This window comes from Pan paniscus, chromosome 22 (genome assembly GCF_029289425.2).
Source record: "Pan paniscus chromosome 22, NHGRI_mPanPan1-v2.0_pri, whole genome shotgun sequence".
In the NCBI taxonomy this organism is placed as follows: Eukaryota; Metazoa; Chordata; class Mammalia; order Primates; family Hominidae; genus Pan; species Pan paniscus.
The window spans coordinates 34,974,511-34,993,924 of NC_073271.2; the positions used below are offsets into that span (position 1 = coordinate 34,974,511).

Sequence of the window (19,414 nt, forward strand, 5' to 3'; positions counted from 1 at the left end):
CACTAAGCACTAAGGTTGATTCCGTATCTTGGCTATTGTGAATAATGCTGCAATAAACATATGAGTCCAGATACCTCTTCAAGATACTGATTTCATTTCCTTTAAATATATGCCCAGAAGTGGGATTGCTGGATCATATGGTAGTTCTATATTTAGTATCTTGAGGAATTTCCATACTGTTTTTCATAATGATTGCAGCAATCTATATTCCCATCAACAGTGTACAAGGGTTCCATTTTCTACATGGCCTTACCAACGTTTGTTATCACTTATCTTTTTGATAATAGATATTCTAGCAGGTGTGAGGTGGTATCTCATTGTGGTTTTAATTTGTATTTTCCTGATGATTAGTGGTGTAGAGCATCTTTTCATATACCCATTGGTAATTCGTATATCTTCCTTTGAGAAATATTTATTCAGATCTTTTGCCCATTGTTAGCTGAGTTATATGTGAGTTGGTTTTGGTTTGTTGTTGTTTTTTGTTTTTGCTATTGAGCTGAGTTCCTTGTATATTTTGGATATTAAATCCTTCTCAGCTGTATGGTTGACAGATACATTCTTGCATTCTGTAAGTTGCATCTGTAGGTTGCAACACAGTCTCTTTACTCTGTTGATTGCTTGCCTTACTGTGTGAAAGCTTTTTTAGCTTGATGTAATTGTGTTTGTCTATTTTTGCTTTTGTTGCTTGTACTTTTAGTGTCATATCCAAAAAGTTATTGCCCAGACCAGTGTCATCCCCTATGTTTTCTTCTAGTAATTTTAAAGTTTCAGGTCTTATGTCTATGTCTTTAATCCATTTTGAGTTAATTTTTGTGTAGGGTTTAAGATAAGAATCCAATTTTATTTTTATTTTTTGTATATGGATATCCAATTTACCCAACACCATTTATTGAAAATTCTATCCTTTCTTTGTTGTGTATTAACATCAGAATAATATTTTTAAATACATAAAATTCAGAAGATGACAAAGGAAACCAATTACATTGAAATGCATACAGTTATAATTCTGAAAGAGCAATATATGTGCCTCTTTGTAAACACATCATATATCAAACTGCAGTGACAGTTCTAACAACTATTGCAATTTCAAAGTCATGTTGAGTAGGAGGAGTACTTTGAGATTCTGAAACAACGTTCTTGTGCTATGAAATATCCATGATTTTGATTGGTGATGGTATCCCAGGTCTTGTTAATGCTGCTGTAATCTGTTGCTTCCATTCCATAGTTGAATAAAATGCTTGATATCTGTTGGAAATTACTAAAAATAAAAACGTATTTTTTTTCCATCCAAGTTCATTCTCAGACCCTGAAGAGTCACTTCTCTGGATTCTGCAGCAAAGTTCCCAGCTGGGGCAGCAAGATTTAGGCAATTGAAAAGAACATACACCTTGTTCTCAGTGGCAAACCACATGGAAAGCTTTAAATGTCAGAGAAGACTTCTGCCATTTTGCTGACTTTTTTGTAGTTCTCCTAATAAACAAGTGTTAAGTGACAAGCTTTTCAGAGGAGATAATTTTCTCCCAAGTGGTCTTTTTATTTACCTGAATATTAAGTTCAAAGATACTCTAGTCTCTCAAAGGAAACCTGTGGGTGGAGTGTTTTTTAAAATGTCAAATTCCAAACGAAGCTGAAGGGCACAGCCTCAAGAAGGCTCTGTGTTCACCAGTGCACAGGGACGTGTCAGCCCTTTATTGCCATTGTCTACATAACATTTTTCAAGTTCTCTGAGTTGTGAGGCTGTCAGTATGAAGACTCCTATTTTTTCTGCTATTAAATTTTTTTTCCTCCAACTTTTTTTTTTCTTTTTCTTTTTCTTTTCTTTTGAGATACAATCTCGCTGTGTCACCCAGGATACTGGAATGCAATGCAGCCTTGAACTCCCAGGCTCAAACAATCCTCCTGTCTCAGCCTCCAAAGTAGCTGGGACTACAGTCATGCACTGTGGTATGGTTTGTCTCTGTGTCCCCACCCAAATCTCATGTTGCATTGTAATTCCCAGTGTTAGGGGAAGGGCCTGGTGGGAGGTGATTGGATCATGGGGGCAGATTTCTCCGTTGCTATTTTTGAGACAGTGAGTGAGTTCTCATGAGATCTGATGGTTTAAAAGTGTGTGGCACTTCCCCCCACCCCCTCTCTCCTGCCACGTTGTGAGGAATGTCCTTGCTTCTCCTTCACCTTCTGTCATGATTGTAAGTTTCCTGAAGCATCTCAGTCATCTTTCCTGTACAGCCTATGGAACTGTGAGTTAATTAAACCTCTTTTCTTCATAAATTACCCAGTCTCAGGAGTTCTTCATAGCAGTGATGATGAATACACACCATCACACCCAGCTAATTTTTCTTTATTTTTTTAGTAGAGATGTGGTCTCACTATGTTGCCCAGGCTGTTCTCAAACTCCTGGGCTCAAGTGACCCGCCTACCTCGGCCTCCCAAAGTGCTGGTATTACAGGCGTGAGCTGCCGCACCCAGCCCTCCTCCAACTGCTGCTGGTTGCTATCATAGGCTCTCACTGGGTGTCCACCTAACATGTCCCTTCAGGAAGGCTGGTGTCCTGACATTCGGTAGCAGAGGCCTGGTGTTGAGCTCACCTGCATTTCTGCCCCCTTCTCTGGCTTTCTGGGGATGCCCTCCTCAACCTGAAAATGACTTCCAACTCCTCAGGACAGAGGTGGGCACGTGACCCAAGCAGGTCCAGGATTCCATAAGATCCCAAACACAAAGGATCCTGTAATCCTGGGGCTCCAGTGGCCGTCTTGTTCCTTTTGGAGAACTAACCTATTGCAGAGAAAGTAGTAGAGCTAAAAGAAAGAGAAAGAATCCTGATAGCATCTGTGACTCTGGATCCAGCTATCCATAAAGCGCCATACGCTAATGCGGTCAATTACCCAAGTCAATGAGTCCCCTTAGAAGCTTAAGCCAGTTTGATCTGAGTTTCTGCCACTTTCAGGAGGAAGAATCTTATTGGTATATTTTATAATAATCCTGCTGATATGCAAACTGTCTTCCATAGAATGCTCTGTCCAGAGTCACAGTGGAGTCCATCACAACAAATAAGGTCAGACAGCTCACAGCTACAACTGGGCTCATGCCTTCCAAGTATCAAAGTCATAACAAACTTCCTCTGTGTGAGTCCACAAGGCATTCTTCCTCTGGAGGAATCACTCCCTTTCCATTGTCCTGATACTCTCTCTGTGGGGCTGTAGAGGAGTGCATGGCTTTTGCCCTACTTCCAAGCCTTCTCAGGGAACACAGCAGGGACAAAGAGCTGAAGGCTCAGCCTTGGCCATGGCCCATCAGGCCCACTGCAGGCTTCTCCTGGGAGAAGATCCAGAGCCTCGGGCTCTGGGCTCCCATATGCAGGGAGAACCTCCGACCACAGAAATTGGAAGGAGCTACCACTCCCTAGGAGACATCTTCCCTTGAGCTTTTTCAAGGGCTGAACAAACAGAGCCCACACTTGTTCACGGAATCCATGGGCCTCAGCACATCAGAGATAGGAGAAGAAATTGACCCAGAGTGTAACCCACCCCCATCTTCGGGCCCCACCAAGAATTGTCAGTGATGCCAGAGGAAGAGGCACCTAATTCAACAGATCAATGGAGACTCACATCACCCACAAGCACCACTTCTCTGCCATTTCATCCCACACCAGTACCTGATCATCAACCGTTGCAAACACTCATTGCTGTAACTGTATCATTAGTTTCAATCACAGCCAATTTGGGGCTAGCATGTGAATATCATTTTCTGTTCCCACTGCTGATGAAATTTCAGAATTATAAGGTGAATGAAACCTAGTAGATTAAAGTAATTGTGAAACTGATGCTAAAGAACAGTCCTGTTCCCCATGCCGCCTAAACATGTAATTTCAGACATCAAACAGAATCTTTAAGCTGAAATAAAATCTCTACTTAGTCTAGCACCATTGTATTCTCTGTATGGGATGAAGGCAGCTCTTACCCCATCTATTAAGATTTATTATTAAAATTGCCTGGGAATTAAAAAAATACATTTTTTCCCTTGGCAAAGTCAGCACCTAGCTATCTCAGTTAACTCTCTGGAGGAGAAAAAGGGGAACAGTGGTTGTGAAATTCGAACTTGCAAGAGTGCCCAGGACTGCCTAGGCATAGACTAGACTGTTCCACCTAAATACTCCCATAGAAAATGCCCTAGGTGAAGTCTCCAGGTGTAGTTTTCAGAGCAACGCCCTCACCCAGTTCTTCAGGTTCCATAATACATTAGTGACCACACTAAATCTTAAAGTCCTTGCCATCAGTTGACATAAAAGTCCAGTGAGAAATCTTGCCTTACCAGTGAAGACTAAGCCCCAAGAAAGCTGTGTGAGCTGTTGTATGTTGAGTCAGCCTCCAGCCAGTCTTCTACCCATTGCTAGAATAACAAATCAAGTCTCCTCCTTCAACTGGGACTCATGTGATCTTCACCCTCCTTGAAAGACAGCCCTGTCCTAACCCCCTCCAGAGCTGCCACATCCCTGGTCCCCAAACAATCAAGTGAGGAGGGAAGGCTACTGGCCACCCACAAGGCCCTGAAAGTACAGCGTGTTGACTCAGGAATAATCCAAGCCTATGGCAGGAGGAACAGGACTTTATGGAAGCTGGGAGACTGAAGAAGGAGTCACCATGGCAACCAGCTCTCCAGCTTTCATTCTCCTCCCCATCACTTGATCCAGACATTCTCCTTCCAGATCATAAGGCCTGACATCCATCCACTTCCTATCATGTGGTCACAGGCAGATCTCTCTACCCACTGGCAAAAAGTGGGCTGATGGAAATGAGCATTGGGTGCATGGTGCTTGGACTGGGTTTCATAGTTATCGCTCCAAAATCCATGGCCTCTTCGGAACCTCAGAATGGGACCTTATTTGGAAAAAGGGTCTTTACAGATGTAATGAGTTAGTATAACATCATTCTGAATCAAAGTGGGCCCTAAATCCAATGACTGGTGTCCTCTATAAGGAAAGAAAACAGAGACACAGAGACACACAGGGAAGAAGCCATGTGAAGGCCAACGCAGAGGTTGGAGGGATGGAGCTACAAGCCGAGGAATGCCAAGGACTGCAGCAACCACCAGGAGCTTGGAAGAGGCATAGAAGCTACTAGAAGGAGCCAATCCTGCCAACTCCTGGATTTCACATTTCTGATCTCCAGAACCGTGAAAGAATACATTTCTGGTGTTTTAAGCCAAGCTGTTTGTGGTGCTTACTAAGCCAGCCACAGGAAACACACACAGGGCCACATGAACACTTCAAAATACAGCCATTGCAAAACCTCAAACCTGGAATCTAATTAGCCTGAACCAGCCATTAAAAGAAAAAGTGATGTATGCCTGATAACCATTCTCCATATTTTTATAAGGAGACAGAACCAGTAAGAAAAAGAACATAGATAAATTAATTCCCCCGTTTTACAAGATATTTATTTTACAAGTAACCTTCCAGGGAATTCCCTGGTATGAACAAATGCATGCATCATGAACCCATCCAATGATATTGAGTTCACTGCTGGAATCTGGGCAAAACACTGCAAGTCGCTCGGTGAAAACAGGTCCAATTGTGTTTGGTTTGCTCTAAGTCAGCTGCAGGGAGGCACTGCTCTGCCACAAGACAGGAGGGAGGAAAGCTGGGGAAATCAGATAGGTTTCCTTGTTGCAGGTGTGTTCAAAGGAGGGTTGGAGCATCTTCCACTGACTTCACCTCTATGAAGCTCCTCTCCTGTCTTCGTAGTGAGAACAGAGATGGCTGTAAGTCAAACATGCCCGGAAAAGGCATTCGTGGACCAGACCATCCATGCACTGTGTTAACTGACCACTTAGGGCGAGCAGCGTTACAGGCCTGTAGTTGTGGAGGCAGGAGCTACAGGGACATTTCTGATGTGGCTCCAGCCCTCCACGATGGTATGATCCAGTTGAACCCAGAATCCCAGCACATGTGGACCAGTCAGGAAGCAACTGACTGAGAGCGGTAGAGGACCCAAATTTCTTCGGAGGTATTTACTTCGTTGAGAAAACCCACAGGGCAGCTCCAATCCCACATCCCTGGCATCCTGTGGCTTATGGGCGTGGGGCCACTTGCCTGTTGGAGGCGTGATGCATGATCCCCAGTATTTGCTCTGCAAGGCCAGGCATGGGCTCACCGAGAAACAACCTCGCCTTTGTGTTGTCCTCCTCCTGGACAATCCATGGGACAGGCCGGCCCTTTGGAGGGCACTTCCTGCTGTCCATCCCTCACTGGGGAAGCAAGAAGGCTCTGGATTGCCTGCCCCCCAGCCACCTGATATGAGTTGGGCACAGGGAGTGGCATTAGCCTGGGGCATTAATCCCCTCTGGTAGATGTCCCAACAAACATGCAGCAATCAGAGACAGGGGCAGGGCACCAGGGGAAACTGTAGTCTCCTTTGCTTTGAATCAGTTATTATGGAGGACTTTATCACAAACACAGAATTACATTCCCAAATATTCATTCTTTTCAACACAAAGCTTAAAAGGTATTGCAGTTTGAATTGTAGTTGAGACATGACTCTGTAGTACCCACTACTGCATAAGGTTCAAGTCCAAAATGATCCACAGTCTTTTTCTTCTTTAATATTTTCTCTTTTTCACTGAGATGTAACACTGTACCTTCTATTGTAGGTGCTCCAATCTCAGGTATACCATCCAATAATGTCTTACATATGTCTACAGCCATGCAACTGCCTCCCAGAGCAACATCTCAGACATTTCCAGGCCCCAGCAGACTTCCTGATGTTCCTTCTCTTTCAATACAAACCTCCAGTCCTACAGGTAACTGCTATTACAACTTCTAGTACCATGTGTTATTGAGCTTCATATAGATCAGAATTGTACAATGTGGGCTCCTTGAGATCTGCTTTCTTCTGCTTAACGTTATGTCTGTAAAACATCTTTGCATGGGGCAACAGTTTATTTTTTTCATTGCTATGTACTATTCCATTGAATGCATATGCCCCAATTTATTTAGTTCATCCTAACGTGGATGGGTATGTGTTGTTTTCTGTTTGGGACTATGATATATAAAGGTGCTAGGACCTTTCTCACACATGTCTCTTGGTGGCCACAGCCCTCGTTTCTTTTGAGAATATGCCCAGGAGTTTCTGGGGCATGGAAATATGTATGTTTAACTGTAGTAGACACCTCCAAACTCTTTTCCAAAACTGAACCAATTTACACTTCAACCATCAGTGTATGAGAGCTCTTGCTGTTGCCCACCATTGTCAACACTTGTTGTTGTCAGTCCTTTTAATTTTAGCCTTTCTAATGGGTGCATAATGGTATCTTACTGTGGGTGTAATTTGCATTTTCCTCTTGGCTGTAATACTGGGCATCTTCTTATGTGCTATTGGCCACTTGTAATTTCCTCTATTATGGGGGTCTCCGTGAATCACTCTATAAAGGGCCTGATAGTTAATATCTCTGGCTTTGGAGGTCATATGGTCTTGTCCCTACTACTCAACTATGCTGTTGTCAAGCAAAAGCAGCCATGGGCAATGTGTGAATGAATGGGATTGGCTGTGTTCCAACACAGCTTATTTATATAAACAGGCTGGGATGGGAGGTGGATTTTGCTGGTGAGGCTTTAATTTGGTGACCCCTGCTATATTGTAATGTGCCTGCCCAAGACTTCTGCCCATTTTAAAATTAGGTTGTCTTTTTAATTTATTCATACAAGTTCTCTGTAAGTTCTAAATTCCAGTTTTATATTCTTAATCATTTATCATGTTTTGAAAATTAAAAAAAAAACATAGTTATTATGTTGGACCATTCCTATAGCTTTTGCCCTGTGTTTCTACCATAGTCCCCTAAGAGATGAGATCACTCTTGTGAAAAGAGCTTCCTGCTGTTACCCAAGAGAGCTGTCTGCTGCCATCTTTGCCCCAGCATGACAGTGTGGCAGCCCAGCCCAGAGCACTGTGGCTCTGCTTGTAGCCTTGGGGAGTCCCACTGCCTAGGCCAGGCTGGGTGAAAATATCCTGACTTCTTGGAATGGACACAGTTTTCAAAAGGAGCATAAATTTAGTCTGCCAATTCATGTATATGCCATGATGGTCAAAATTGTGGGATCTGGGCAAAGATTCCTTTTCCATTCTTAGCCAAATGCTTTCTAGGTTGGGCATCAGTTGATGGTGCAATTGAGAGGAAATTGCCCAATTATTTTGTTGCTTCACTAACAAAATGCTTACTGTCTTTGCATTGTAAAATCTTTTTTTCATTTATAAGCTCCCCAAGGGAGCAAACGCCATGCACAGTGGTGTGCCAGGAGCCCTCATGATTGTTTTGCCTGTTATCTTATTTGAGCAAATATTAGTATCTCATTTTGCAGCAAGGAAACTGAGGGTCAGAGTAGTTACATGAATTGATCGGGATCAAGAGATTAAATAATTGACCAAGCCAGAAATGTTTTACTCCAAAGTCCATGATCTTCCCCATGGGCCCATACTGTGGTTTCCCTTTCATATAGAGATGGGGCTGGAAGGGCCATTATTGAATATCTGGTCAAGTTCCCTCACTTGATGGATGAACGCTGAGATCTGGAAGGAGTCAACCAACTCATCACCCAAGGTTCCCCCAACAAGCTAGCAGCAAAGCTTGGATGAGAACCCAGATTTCTAAGTTCAAAGTCTTCCTCACATCTTCCTTTATTTAAATAATTTTGACTGTACTACATCAACCATAACACAAGCTATATAAAAACAGCAATTTGTTTTTCTAAGACTATACCTAGTGTCTGTAATAGCATCAAGCAATTGAGATGTTCCATTTGTTGAATAAATGGATCGTAAGACAATAAGTAGTAGGTGGTTCGATTACATCCTGCAAAGAAGTTTTGATGCTCTTCCTACTTTTCACTCCCTCTTAAGTCTTCATTCAAGACAAAGAAGCTCATTGGATGTCCAATATCAGCCAAGACCAAAGGCCAAAAGGAAATGCACAACATCAGGCCTTTTTTTCTTGTTCAGTAATAAAATCTATAGCAACACAATAATTTGTTTCCTTTACAGATACTTTAATCAAAAAGAAACATATCAAAATATGGTAAATTCTGCTTGTTCATTCAAGTTATCCAATTGGCTTTAGAATGCCAATTATCCTTACTTTCAATTGTATTCATTTCCAAATATACAGCTTCTTAGAAATGTAGGGACACTATTCTCAGCCCTTAAATGTGGAATTTATCAACCCCTGTATTGTTTATTTTTGTGCAATTAGCAACATCACTTCTGGGAAAAAAAAAAAAGGACTTTTGGGACTGATAAATGTATTTGTGACATTTTCCTCTAAATATCTTGCTTCTTTATGCATCCTCTCATTTTATACTGAGCTTGGTCTAGGGGAAGTTTGGGTAAACAGATCTCTTATGAGTAATTAGTGTCCAATTAAGCCAAGGTTTCATGTCTGTGTGAGTCAAGCCTCTTTTTCCAACCTCTGGGAAGAATTAAGTAGGTCAGGTCTCTGTTTACAAAGCAAGCCCCAATGCTGTTGACTATCCAGGGGATTTTACAAGTTATTCCCAGTAGCTGAACAACTAGATAAAGCTACTCAAAAAATTTGTATAGGCCTTTGCTGCTGTGCAAGGGGCAACGTTGACCATCCAGTGATCTAGGTCCTTCCTTTCTGCATTTGTCCTGTGGGAGTTTCCACAGACTGTTACATCACCAAGAAGCTTCATCCTGAAACAAAAGGAAGGTCACAACCCTGATCTCATGGTCAAAAGATCATGACACTATCCTTCCCATCATAAGCCCTGTTTCAAATGACTCAACTTGAACGGCAGCTGCTCTACTGGCAATTTTTTGTGCATGATTTATTTTTTCCAAGTTTGTATTCCAAAAATTTTCAAATATACAAAAAAGATAAAAGATGAATATGAGGAAAATTTGTATACTCACCACTTAGATTCAAACATCATCGACATTTGGCTGAACCGCTTGAAAGTGAGCTGCACTTTAAATATTTTTGCATCTATCGCCTGAGAATAAAAACATTCTCTCTAATACGAAGTAACACTGTAACAAAGAATTATTTAAGTTATCAAAGTAGTCAAAATAAAGTTGTTCATAATATTTTCTTATTATCCTCTTAAAGTCTGTAGGATCTGTAGTGATGTGTCACTTTCATTCCTGATGCGGGAATTTGTGTCTTCGCTCTTTTTTTCTGCATAAATCTAATTAGAGGTTTATTAATTTTATTAATTTTTCCCCAAAGAACCTGCTGTGGGTTTCATTTATTTTTTTAGTTTTGGTAAATTTAATTCATGTCTGCTTTTATGTTTATTATTTCCTTTTTCCTATTTTTGGATTTAATTTGCTTCTTTCTAGCATCTTGAAGTGGAAGTTTTGATCTGTTTGTAGCCATATCTTACCTATTTTAATATGCTGCGTTTTTGTTCTTAGTTAGTTCAAAATATTTTTGATCCTCCTTGTTATTTCTGCTTTGACCCATGGGTTATTTAGAAATATGTTGTTTAATTTCCACATATTTGGGGGCTTTCCAGATTCTTCTGTTGTTGACTTCTTATTAAATTCTATTATAGGCAGAACATAAACTTTTTATAATTTCAATCCTTTTAAATTTGTTGAGGCTTGGTCTTTGGCTCAGCACATGGCCTATCTTGGCAAATGTTCCATGTGCACTGGAAAAGAGTGAACATTCTGTTGCTATTACATGGACATATTTACATCAATTAGTCAAGTTGGTAAATAGTGTTATTCACTATTCAGTAAATAGTGTTGCTGAGTTTCTGTTTACTTCTTCTATAAGTTATTAGGAAAAGAATGCAGAAATTTCCAACTATGATTGTTGATTTACCCATTCTTCCCAGTTCATCAGTTTTTGCTTCATTTATTGTGTGCATACACATTTAAGATTGTTATATCTTTGTGATGCATTGACCCTTTGTCAGTATAAAACGTCCTTCTTCATCCCTGCTAATAATCATTTTTCTGATTTCTGTTTTCTCTGATGTTAATACAGCCAGTCTAACTTTATTTTGATTATTTGCATGAAATATCTATTTCTATCTTTTACCTATTTTTGTCATCACATGTGAAGTGAATTTCTTGGATAAAGAAAATGTGGTACATATACATCATGGAATACCATGCAGCCATAAAAAAAAGAATGAAATAATGATCTTTGCAGCAACATGGATGCAGCTGGAAGCCATTATTATAAGCAAATTAGTTCAGAAACAGAAAATAAATATTGCATATTCTCACTTATAAGTGGGAGCTAAACCTCAGATACATGTGAACATAAAGATGGGAACAAGAGATACTGGGAACTCCAAAAGGAGGGAAGACAGGAAGGTGGCAAGGGCTGAAAAACTTTTTATTGGTACTATGTTCACTATCTGGATGATGGGATCAATAGAAGCCTAAGCCTCAGCATCACACGATATAACTAATCTTGCAATAAACCTGCGACAAACCTTGTAACAAACACATACCACTCGAATCTAAAATTTAAATTTAAAAATTTAAATAATAACAATAATTAAGTTTCTTGCAGCTCGCACACAGTTTTGTCTTTCATTTTTAACAAGCTCTGTCTTTTGATTGGGGTGACATGTTATGTAATTATCAACATGGTTGAATTTAAATCTACCATCTCCCTTTTTTTTCTATTCGTCTCATCCCTTTTTTATTTCTTTTCCCCTAAATTTCCACTTTCTTTTGGAATATATTTTTTCTACTCTATTTATAGACACTATTGGCTGATAAGCTATACTCTTTTATTATTTTAAGTAGTTCTTCTAAGATTTACAATATTCAAATTTAACTTTTCACAGTCCATATAGATATAATATTATGCTACTTCATGTATAATGTATAATCCTTAGGACATTATATTTCTATTTTTGCCTGCTATCTTTTGTGCTATTATTGTCGTACACTTTATTTCTCACCTTATTTTAACTGCAAAATACATTTCTACTCTTTTTGCCTTAAATATTACATTATTTAAGGCAAATAATGGGCCAGGCATGGTGGCTCATGCCTGTAACCCCAGCACTTTGGGAGGCTATGTGGGCAGATCTCTTGAGATCAGGAGTTTGAGACCAGCCTGGCCAACATAGTGAAATCCCAACTCTACTAAAAATACAAAACTTAGCCTGGCATGGCGGCACATGCCTGTGGTCCCAGATCTCCAGAGGCTGAGGCAGGAGAACCACTTGAACTCAGGAGGCAGAGGCTGCAGTGAGCCGAGATCACATCACTGCACTCCAGCCTGGGTGACAGAGCAAGACTCTGCCTCAAAAAAAAAAAAAAAAGAAAAAAGAAAAAAAATTAAATTATCTTTTAACAAAATGTTTAAATGAGGCAAAAAACCCTTTATATTTACTCATATATTTATCAATATCAGCCCTTTCCATTCTTGTGTATACATCCAAGTTTCTATGTGATCGTAGGTTTTATATTCCCATGATTTAAAGGACTTGATTTAAATTTATTGTAGTGTAGGTCTGCTGGAAGTGAATTCTTGTAGCTTGTATTTGTCTGAAAAATATTTTATGTGACTTCCATTTTCAAAGAATTATTTTTCATGAATATGTAATTATAGGTTAACAGGATTTATTGTCTATCTATCTATTGCTCTTTAAAGTATTCTGGTCTGCATAGCTTCTGACAAGAAGTCTGCAGTCATTCTTACTGTTCCTCTGTACATATATCTATTTCCCTCTCTGCTTTTAAGAATATTTCTACCACTTGTTTTTAGCTATTTATTATAATGCTTTATTATGGGGTGTGTGGTTGGGGGGTGTATGTGTGTGTTTATTCTATTTTGGGTTTGTTGTGCTTCTTGGATCTCTAGCTCTGTAATTTTCATCCAATTTGGAGACATTTCAGACATTATTTCTTCAAATGTTTTGTCTTTTCTCTTTGAGGAATTTCAGTTACCATTACATTAGACAACTTTATATTTTTCCACAGATCTCTGTAGCTCCATTCAATTTTTCTTAGTCATTTTTCTCTCTATGCTTCATTTTGGATAAATCCCATTGCTATATCTACAAGTTCATTGATCTTAAAGGAAACCAGAATATTTCACCCCAAAATGTGGCTGAGCTAAAGAAGCAGTCTCAAGATCTCTTTGATCCCTTCTCCTATCTCTCAATCCTCTGTCTCTCCCAAAGCACAGGATGAAGCTGCTCTCCAAAGTTCCCTTATCTACCTAGAAACTGGACCTACCAAAGAGGAACACACTTTTCTTCCCTAAAATTTCATTAACCAGAGAAGATTAAAACTCATATCAAAAGGAAGAGACCGAAAATTAAACACCAGATGAACTCATCCCAAACCGTTGTCTGCTCTCTGTCCTCTCCAATTTCCAAAGACTATTATTTACTAGCCATTGTCTGAGTATGAGGCCCATTCATTTTGCCCCTGAAAATCACTTACTATCCCTCAAACCATCCACATTTCCCCCATCTTCCCTTCTGCTATGAAGAAGAGTATATACGCATCCATACCCCATTGGGTAGTCATTTTCCTGCAATTCCCCTGTGCTATGCACATTAAAATAAAGTTTGTATGCCTTTTTTCTCTTATGAGTCTGCTTTTCTCTGTTGATTTTCAGCAAACAGTCAGAGGATGAAGAGGGAAATGTTCCCCCTTTACTCTTATATATTTGGTGCTGTGAGCAGCATATCCAAAACTGCTCTGCTTTTCTGGAAGCCACAACCAAAGGAACTCAGGACCTCAGAGGCCAATATAAGAGTAAGAAATTGTTACCAGACTCCTAGTCTCTCTCTGTGGAATCTGGTACCAGACTCCCAGTCTCTCTCTGTGGAATCTGGTTGAGCAGATGGTAAAAATTACTGTTTGTCTATTTTTCCTTTTTACATTTAAGATTAATGGGAGAAAAGCATTTGTATGACTATTGTTAGGTGCAGTGACTCTGGTGTATTTTTGGTATGAATATTCATATTGTCTGATCCATTTATGCCCAGAAATAGTCTTTGCTTTTTCTTTATCTTTGTCTTCCTGTGTCATTTTGTCATAAACAGGGGTACCATAGGGTAGAACATAGGCCTAAAACATAAGCCTGTTGTTCAAGCCAGCTTCCACAGACCGGTGAGTTTTATAGTTCTCAGCAGACCTCCAGCATCTATTTAGAAAAATTGTGCTGCGGGTCTCCAAAATAAAAACGGAATGAGGTTGCCCTCTCCTTTTGTTTTATGTCCTTGAAAGCTTTCTTTGTGACCAAGTGGGAGCATTTCTCTTTTTGGTCTCTGCTATCCAGGGTGTGTGATTTTCAGATCATGTGTGGTGGCCAGTCTGAAAGGACTGGGACACCCAAGATGCATAAAATTTTAAGCAGCGTGCTCTGTTGCTAACATGCTAGGCTCTCAGGATGGTTTGTCTTAATAAGGAGCCTCATCCACAAGGGGCTTTGTTGTCTCAATCTTTGTTGCCTGGTTAGTGCTGGGCAAATCCAATCCCAGAAGTTGGTGGATCTATAACTGATGGTACAGCCGAGTGTCCATGTGTCCATGTACTTGTGTGGAGAACAGAGACATCGTTCACACAAATACCATCCTTAATCACCTGTGGCAACAAAGATCTTTTGATGTCTTAGCCTATTTCTGGGAGTGAATTTTTGGGGATCATGGAGGCTGCATCTTCTATGCCTCCTGATCTTCCCATAAAGAGGCTTATTAGATTGAGTTGCTATTAAAATAAGTACACCATTGGAAAGTCTAACCATCAATGGCCAGATAATAGTTTTTTGAATTAGAAAGACTTATATATTTGAAAACAAAATTTGAAGATCTCTTGCCCTAAGCAGTTGCCTTATTTGTATTGATGAGAGAACCAAATTAAAAGAAAGACACGTAATATTGGGATGGCTAGTCTTAAAAATTATTCTGACAAAATTAAAAAGCAAAAATTTGACCTAAAACAAAAGTTAAAATTCTTTGAACACTCAAACTGCCAACTTTGAATTTCCAGGGAAATTTGTAAAAAAGTCACTCCAGCCTATGGTCTGGTATTTAAGATTCTGTGCATTTACCACTGTGGTCTGGGTTTGATTTAGTTCTCTGGTCAGGGAATCGGCCCCTTGAAAATGTAAATCCTTTAATTCAGAAGGAAACATTTATAAAAACTAGTTTGAATTATTCGTTTTGAATTTATATTTGTATGACTCAACATTTGAGGTACCCATTTGTTTGTATTCTTTCTTCTCATATAGACAACTTTTCATTTTCTGTTGTCTAACTAACTGTCGCTTTTAATTTTCCATCTATGGGGCACACAGATTGCTGGGCCATTGTGTGTAGATGGACAGCTGAGAAGTTTGGTCTCTAGAAAATATGACCAGACAGAGATGTGGGCTGTACTTCATTTGTGACTGGTGACACTTTCCTTGCTTTAAGCTGTCACTGGGAGGGGTCTAGATCTTGGAAGGGTTGCAACTTTTGCTTCTCTTTTGGAGACTTGGGTTAAACCCATAAAGGGCTTCTCGGTTTTATTCTCATGTATGCTTATTTGTTTTGGTTTTGAGTAATTCACTTAGGAATACTTCTGGTTTAAAACTCTATTTTTAGAATGTGATAGCAACTTTTTTTTCTGTTTATCTTGCATCCTCTACTGGATCAGAGAGATGTATCTCCCACCACCACTGGGAACCAAAGACCTTCTTAGGTGGCAAAAGAGAGGTGCTGCTCCCACCACCACTGCCAATGTTCCCCTCCTCAGTCTCTCAGCTCTCACAAAAGGCTGGCTGCTCACATAACAGAAAATTTGCTGCTTGTATTTTTTTTTTTTTAATTTTACAGAGCTCTATGGTCGAAAGTCAGTTTAATTAAAAGCTAATCTTCTCTCTTCTCTTTTAAATTCTATCTCTCCTATGGCAACTTCTTAGTCAACAAGACCCCTCTTTTTTGAACCCCTGCTAACTAAAACTTCATTGACCTTTTGGGAAACTTAAGATTCTCCCAAACTGACTCCCCTAAGACTTGGTCCATTTACTTCTTCTCCTCTTTCCTTTTGGCACCTTCAATCTTTCATCCAGTTAATCCCCTCCCTCCTTCATTTGGTAATCAGTTGATAAAAATTACTAAAAGGAAGCAACAGCACTCTGGCCACCACAAAGATCTAAAGGAAACTTTTAGCAATGCTGAGAACCCGAGCAGAACACAGAAAAGGCACTATTGACCCTCTCTTTTGGGGTCCTCTGTCTTCCTCATGAGCCTCAAAAGTCATAATCGGCTTCTTCTCAGATCTAAAGGTCTGCTCTCTTTTGCACTGAATTCCTGGATCTCTTTGGTTTTTAGATACATATCATGTATGCATGTGGTGGTGTATGTTGTGTCTACATGTATGTAGATTATTATACCTGTGTTTCTATATTGTCTACATAATACCAAATTGATCTTAAAATAAACACTCTTGAATTAAGTAGATAAGCTTAAATGCTATTCAAGTTTACATGACTGTAATAAATCTTTGGTAAATAAAGCTAATTTTTAAATTGTTGGTAAAATAAAATGGAAATGCCTTCAGAATTGTCATTATTAATGCAGACGTTTTTGCCTGGGTCTACCGGTCAGACAGATTTATGCTGTCTCTTATAGACATTTTAAGGTTACAAAATTGTTGCTTCTGTGATATTTTTAATACTTGCTTGATTTGTCTGTGAGCTAAAACTGTGCTGTGGGCTGGCTGCTGGGTTCCCCCCAACCTTACATACATCTTACTGTGAGCTTATATCTTTGGTTTTGAGCTTCTGGATTCTGGGCTCTGGACAGGTGGCTATGGTGAGGCCTGGGGACACGTGGATCTACAGTGCCTAAGCCACCAGCTGCAGGGCAGAGCCAAGCCCAATACGGCCCCATCTTCCCTGGCCCAGCTATACCTCCTGGCCATGCTCAGTGGGGTTGGATCCTCTAGACATTTTCTTCAAAAGTCTATCCTCTGTCCTGGGCTCTACATCTGATATGTAACTCTAGGACCCAGATGGGCCCTGCCCTTCAGAGCTTTCCTGGATACCCAGGATGGCTGTGGGAGGGACATTGCGGGGGGTATCTGTGCCCAGTATCTCAAAGGCCTTGGTAGGATAAACTGCTTGCTGACACAGGATTAGCCTCGTGTTGCCTTTTAAAAAATAGACCAGACACAGTGACTCACACCTGTAATCCCAAGACTTTGAGAGGCCAAGGCAGGAGGATCCTTTGAGCCCAGGAGTTCAAGATCATTCCTGGACAACATGGTGAGACACCATCTCTACAGAAAATTTAAAAATTAGCTGAGTGAGGAAAAAGAAAAATATTAGCTGAATGTGATGGTGTGTACCTGTAGTCCCAGCTACTTGTGATGCTGAGGTGGAAAGATCACTTCACCCTTGGAATCAAGGCTGCAGTGAGCCATGATCATGCCACTGCACACCCGTCTGGGTGACAGAGTGAGACCCTGTCTGAAAAAAATGAAATAAAATAAATAATAAATTAAAATTAAAAATCCCTTAAATGGCTAGCTTTATTTTCTATGAGCAATTCAAATATAATTGTTAAGAATGAGTAAATCAGGTAAATGTAAATGCAATAAACAAGAATAAAAGTTGTCATCATTTCAAAAAACTTTTTAGTAAGTTAAAAGGTTTTTAGAAAACTTTGAGACCATACCATTCATTGGACTAGTTAAAATTCCAGAACTCTAATGAAAAAAAAATTGACTCATAAAATTGCTAACCTAATGTCAAGCAGAACAAGAATTAATTACATAGAGCTGAAATGGTGAAGGACTGAAATAATTTTTTATGATTCTTTTGTTTGAAACATTGCTTATCCTTTTCAAGTTTTATTTTCGAGAGTTAAGAAAACTGTTTTCTCTTAAGCTATCTATAGCTTTACAGTAAAAGCTATAGACAAAGTATATTTCTGTGAAAAAAGTTGAAACATTTACCTTTCTCTCTACCTGATCCCTTCAGAATTCAGAAATTCTTCATGAGTATTCTTACTTTATGGCAATACAATTATTTCATAAGTTCAGTAAGAACTCATTCTCTTTTATAACAAGACACAACTGGAAACACTGGTTATTTTACCAAGGCTCTGACTGAAATACAATATTTTTAGATATGATCAGATTGCTTTGAGGACTGAAGTTGACTTTTGTGGAGCCGATAAAATGTCCCTTGGAGAGACTGGCCTTGTACCTTGTCTACATGATTCCCTTACAAGCTTCCTGATTTTGTGGTGAGTAATGAATGTCACCTTATGACAGGCCCATGAACCTCAAGTTATTTGAGGGACCTTGAGAAAAGAGGTATTCATCCATTTATACAGGTATTACAGACACAGTCTGAGACTGAGTCAGATTTCTGGCTTGACTTCTTAACATAGCTAGGAAGCCAAGGGGCTTTTTAAAAAGTCTAATCTGAGATTCTTTATGAAAATATCCCAGCAAAGCCAACTTAGAACAAGCCTATAGGGTCATTCATCATTCTTACTAAACTTTTGTAAATAATCAGGTCAAAGACTAAACTTAAACAAAACAGTCTGTCTATGATTATCTTTGGTCGAAATGGGAGGATTCGAGAGAAAAAAATTATGTCATAGAAAAAAACCTCACATATGCCTGTTATTACATTCTAGCCTTGTCCATTTGTTTCTGAGCTTTGTATCTGGACTGAATCACACATTTTTATTTTCCTCCAATATCTGGCTGAGACACTCAGACTAATGTTTCCAATTTTTCTTCCACCCTTCTGACTTAGAATTATTAGAAACTAAAACTGCCTTTTTCCTGAGGCTGAAGCTAGTCAACTTGGCTTTGAAGAAATATTATTGCAACAGCTTATATTTGGACAAACTTTCTACACGCAAAATGCAGACTACAAAAATCTGTCAGATTGCCACTAATCTTCTCAACTGACTGTCCTCCAGACTCTAAAGAAACTAGTTTATAAATTATTTCACCCATTAACATTTGTTTTTTGTTTCTGTTTCCATAAAAGCCCTCTTATTAAAGCTCTATTTGCCTACATCATATATAGAGGCCTAGCTTTGAGAATCTATCTACAATGCCATCTTTTAAAATGAAACACACTTGTTTAATTGGACTGGCCAATTTCCAGAAATAAGAGACTAGTTTAATTGGATTTTTGAAAGTGCTTAGATTTGTTCTTTCTTTATGTATTCATTCTCATCATAATCTATGTTCTTTTCTCCCTTTACAGATCCCTTGCCACTGGATTACTAACCTGATTTCTCTCTCCATAGCTACCAATCCTACTTTAATATGTGAAACCTTTTGAAAATAAAGCTTCAAACAGGAGACTAAAAAATCAATATTTCACCCCAAAATATTGCTGATCTAAAGAAGCAGCTCAAGTTCTAACTCCTTCCCCCATCTCCCAGTCCTCTGTCCTCCCCAAA

The 19,414-nt window shown here is 39.4% G+C and overlaps 1 long non-coding RNA gene across 2 annotated transcripts in view; it reads right to left on the reverse strand.

The window, feature by feature from the left end:
• LOC129394959 (uncharacterized) overlaps positions 1-19,414 on the reverse strand; it is a 114,593-nt gene that overhangs the window by 28,054 nt on the left and 67,125 nt on the right. The window contains exon 4 of one of the 2 annotated variants that reach the window (XR_008622409.2): positions 16,580-17,451. The exons of the other annotated variant lie outside the window; for it this stretch is intronic. This is a non-coding gene — a long non-coding RNA (uncharacterized LOC129394959). Of the gene's footprint in view, positions 1-16,579; positions 17,452-19,414 lie in introns of those variants that run through there. 2 annotated transcript variants of the gene reach the window in all.